The sequence below is a fragment of the Grammomys surdaster genome, unplaced genomic scaffold (assembly GCF_004785775.1).
Source record: "Grammomys surdaster isolate TR1022 unplaced genomic scaffold, NIH_TR_1.0 67, whole genome shotgun sequence".
Classification (NCBI taxonomy): domain Eukaryota; kingdom Metazoa; phylum Chordata; class Mammalia; order Rodentia; family Muridae; genus Grammomys; species Grammomys surdaster.
In genome coordinates, this window is record NW_021604569.1 from 21,113,961 (window position 1) to 21,119,032 (window position 5,072).

Consider the following 5,072-nt stretch of genomic DNA (forward strand, 5'->3'; position numbering starts at 1 on the left):
ACATAATATCTTGATAATTGTTTTGACTTTTATCTCCACAGGATCAAACACTGTATTTGGAGAAAAAATGAAAATATTTTGTATAATTTGTTGAGACTTATTTTATTTTTAATTACATGTAAGTAGGTGGGTATGTGCACATGCGGAGGTCAGAGGTCCTGGGGAGCTGGTGTCATAGGCAGCTGTGACTGTGTTGGAGAAGAGCAAATGTTCTTAACCACTGAGCCATCTCTCCAGAGCCTTGTTCATGTGCGTATTAATCTTAGAGTCTTCCTTGTGATTTCCCAGATATCTGCAAGAAAGTCACATAAGCCCATGTGTCCCTAACTGCAGGGCTAATTCTGCATTTTAGTCTTAAGCCTGATGCCTGGTTTCCCTCCATCTTCAACTGGTTTCCCTCCATCTTCGAATCCTTGCTTACTGTTGTCTACATTTTCTGCTGTGCCTTCTTTCTGACCCTGCCAGCTTGAAGGTTGTGCTCTCACTGAGCAGAGAGGTCTTCCACAAACAGGGTCAAGTGTCAGAACTCCACAGAAAGTTAACTGCTCGGCCTCTAAGCTCCGGATACACACTCTGGAGCTAGGTCTGACATCTCTCAGACAACTTTCACATTGTCTCCCTGAGCAGCAAACAGCATCAAGATTTCCAGGACTCTTCTTTGTGCCAGGAGCAGATGAATTCATGAGAGCTGATGCTAAGCCAAGATTCCATGGAGTCCTGTGGAGCTGGTAGGGCTGGCTGGCTTGCTGAAGAGAAACAGAACTGGGGTCATCTGCTTGGAACGCTGCTGAACCTGTTTTCTGAAGGGGAAGAGGACGCTTTCTGCTTTTATGGAGCCATGTTCTTCAAGTATTTAACAATACACACTGCTGTGAAAACTTGCACTGTGTGTTTAATGCCCATCCCCCCATAAGCAAAAGGGACTCTGCCACACAGCCCAGGGCATAGCCTTGTGTGCTGTGGACAGTCCACTCTCCGTTAGAAAGACTCAAAATGTCTTCTATGAACAGATAATTCCACCAGAGTAAAAGTCTGCATAGTTTTCCTGTGGGTCTAAGGTTAATTTCAGTAGAATCACATGGTATTGAAAGGGTCAAACTCAGAGCAGTCACGACATGGCCAGTGGTCTCTCTGCTTGATTATTAACTCAAAGGGTTTAATATGGAATATGTGCCACGGGCTGGTGACAAGGTTATTCCAATTCAGCACTTGTGAGGGAAAGAATCTCACGTGTCTGAAGGAGACAGACAGAGTAAGGTGGTCTGAGGGCAGAGGTCAGGCCACACACACATCCAGTGTCTTTCAAATTCATTTAATTAAGTAGCTGATGCAGGGCTCCTGCAAAGACCAAATGAAATACCAGTATGTCACAGCAAACAGATGGCTCTGAGTTACCTCTGCCACCCCGTCCCCCAGGAGGGCTTATGATCTGTCCACCTCCGTATCACAACCCCCAACCCCAAACTTTCCCATTGAGACTGTCCAAGGGAGGACTCCAAAGGAGGGAGGACTCCAGTCCCTTTCTCAAAAAGTGGGACGAGGGAACTAGACAAGAGGAGTCTGTTGTATGAGCCATATGGGATGATGGTCAGGAAAATCTGTCTTCTGTCCAAGCTTGAGACAGTACAGATTGTGAGACAGGCCACACCTGTGAGACATCTAACCACCTCATGACACCAGGAAGAGGTTTCCATGCTCAAAGAGAGGGGCTTAAGGGCATACATTCATCTTTCTGCTCCAGGTTCAAGGCCAGGGTGGGCCAGGCTGGCTTTTTCCTCCAGCTCTCAGACTGGATCCTTCAGGGAACCAGAGGGGAGGACCCAGATGTGTACTGCTGTGTAAATGTGAGTGTGTACATCTGAAAACAGGAGTACAAATGTGTGCTGTGCACAGGCGTGTGCTTTCTTTCATGTTTGAGAAGTTGCATACTCACCCTGACCAAGTTGGAATCACCATGTACATGCTAAGGACATAAAGATCTTAATTCACGTACTTCTTCTACTGGAACCTCCCTGTAAACCTGAATGAGCCTCCTAGAGAACTAAACAGAAAACCTGGTCTTACAGGGAGAAACGGGCTGTGAGGAAAGAGGGAAATGTAGAAACAAGGGATGAAAGCGGGTTGGTCAACTCAATGTTAGATTCTTTGTAAAGTGGGACCGAGAAACAAAGCAATAGAAATGTGCTTGACAACATGGAGTTGCCTATGTTCCATCTCTGTAAGGATTGAGGTGTAGGGGACCTCACCAGCATGCAGGTGAAACTGGCCTACTAAGAAAATTTCTTAGCTTGTTTCCCCTAGCTTCTTAAAGAATCAGACAACAACAGCTCAACTGTCCTCTGAGGCTGAGGAACTTCAGCATGGGTGACTCCATCTTGATTTTTCATGTAGTCTGAGAGGGCCCATGCAGGGGCCTTGTCCAAAAAATCACTATGCTCCTGAGATTCCTAATGGACATTAAGAAATGTGTAAGCTCAACCACCGAGAGAACATCACTCCCAAAGAGGAGAGGCAGGTCCCAGTGACGGGCAGAGAAGAGATGCAGGATACTACCTTACTGCTACAAGTAGGAGGTGGAACGGGAGGAACTGGTCACATTCAGGGCCTTATGGTGGGAGGGGCCTATTCTTGGAAACTGAGAGGTATCTGGACGTCAAGTATTCCACATCACATCTTCAAGAATCCCTGGCAATGTCCTTGGGAAAGCTTTGGTTCAGCACACCGTGTGAATTCACCCATCTACTGTTTATTCATTCAGCAACAATTTATTATCTGTCCATGGCTGAGCCTCAAAATTCTAAATGCAGATCAGATGAAGTCCTACCCTCTAGGTCTCTGTGAAAAAAAGTTGAGGTTTTAGAAGTCACCCAAGAGTCCATGTTTGAAACTTGGTCCCCAACCTTTGTTATTTCGAGGGAAGTGGTAGAACCTTTGAGGGGTAATTGTATTTTGGAATCCTGACTCCTTATTTTCTTCTGTGTCCTGTAAAATATTAGCTGAGCCTCTAGATTTATTACATGGTCCTCTCCTTGATACGTTGCTTAACCACAGGCCCAAAGCAATGACACCTAGCAACCAACCATGGTAGGAAACTTTTACAGGTACCGTCCATTGTCAACATGAAGTCTATAATCACCAGGGTGTGGCCCCTAAGAGTGTCAGTGTGGAATTATCTTGATAGGTTTACTGAGGCATAAAGACCATCACACTGTAGGTGGCACTGATTGGGGTCTGTGTTGGATCCTGAGCTGTATAAAAGAGAAAGGATCAACTGTGTATGGGCATCATCATCCTCTGGTTTATCACTGTGGCTATGATATGATACCAGCTGCGTCAACTTTCCTGCCACAGTGAGCAGGAACGTGAACTATGAGTTGAAGTAAACCGTTTTCTCTCGAGTTGCTCTTCTCAGGTACTTTGATCACAGCAACAAGAAGAGAACCTAAGACAGATACCACGAACCTAAATAAACCTTTGTTCCTTATAAGTTGAATTATCTCAGGTCCTTGTTACAGGAAGAGAAAGCTAACATAAGATTTCTTTTTTATCAGATGGTCTTTTATTGAAATATTTTCTTGCTACTTCTTAACTAGCTGGGCACTCCACTGCACCACTGTTGATGTCATCTATGATGTCATGAGGGTGGCAGCCATCCACATTGCAGCCCACAGACTGTGCAGTACCCAGGATCTTCTTGATAGTCCCGGAAAGTTCTCTGGCCAAAGAGCGGTGTCTCATCTGTCGGGCAATGCTGACAATCTCATCAAAAGTGATGTTTTCACTGTGTTTAATATTCTTCTGCTTCTTCCTGTCTCTTGGAGGCTCCTTGAGGGCTTTGATGATCAGGGCAGAGGCAGAGGGCACCACCTCACTCTGGGCCTGTCTGTTCTGGATGGTCAGTTTCACTGTAATCCTCAGACTTTTCCAGTCACCGGTAGCCTTAGCAATGTCATCACCCACTTTTTTGGAGACAGACTCAGAGGACCGATCTTAGGAGCCAAGGCGGATGTGGCGCCGACCTCACCTCCGGTGCACCTTAAGTACACGACTTTGATCTCGTTGGGGTCGAACTTGGGCGGCATGGTGGAGGTGGCTGGTGTCGGATGAACCCAGATTCCGGACGACCAAACAAAGTTGCACCGTTGCCTCCTCTGAGCCGAAAGCTGAAAAGCCTAACGTAAGATTTAAAGAGTCCAATATCCGTCTTCTTTCTGTTGTAGGATGTTGCAGTGAAGTAGAACCAGCAGGATGCATACATATATAGAGAAAAAGATTTGTAAGGAACTGGCCTGTGCAACTGTGGGGCTGGCACATCTGAACTGTGCAGAGCATGCTAAAATGTGTGACCAGGAAGAGCCCAACTGTAGATTGAGTCCAAAGTCAGTTAGGAGATGAAATTTCTTCCTCCTTGGGAGCTATGTTTATTTTCTATTGCTGTGATAAAAACCATGACCAAAAGCAACTTGGGGAGGAAAGGGTTACTTATACTTCTGTATCATAGTCTATTATCAAGGGAGGTCAAGGCAGAAATTTAAGGTATCAATGTAAAGGCAGGAACTACTGTAGAGGCCATTGAAGACTGTTGTGTGCTAGTTTGCTCTATGGCTTGCTCAGCCTGCTTTCTTATACAACCAGGACCACCTGCCTAGGGATGGCACTACCCACAGTACACTGGGCCCTTCCACATCAACCATTACCCAAGAAAATGTCCCCCACAGTCTTGCCTACATGACAGTTTGACGGGGCCATTTTCTCAAGAGTCCTTCTCAGAGATGTCTAAGTTTATAACAAGTTGACAAAAAAAAACAAGCACAAGGACCGAGTCTTTCCCCATCAGTAGGTTGGATAGAGGCTGTGACTTTGTGGAAGCATTCTGTTTTATTCAAAGTCAACTGAGTCAAATGCTGATCTGATCTAAAACACCTTTGCAGAAGCCTCCATAATGGTGTTTGACCCTGTTTGTGGGTACACTGTCACTGTCAAATTGACATATGAACTCAACCCTCTCATTCTATAATTCTGTGAAAGAAAGCACCAGAAAGCCTGGTATGGAACCCTAAACAGGAAAGATC

The 5,072-nt window shown here is 45.5% G+C and overlaps 1 pseudogene; it reads right to left on the bottom strand.

The window, feature by feature from the left end:
- Window positions 1-3,585: 3,585 nt before the first annotated feature.
- Window positions 3,586-4,097, bottom strand: LOC114630904 (annotated as a pseudogene).
- Between the last annotated feature and the right edge of the window lie 975 nt (window positions 4,098-5,072).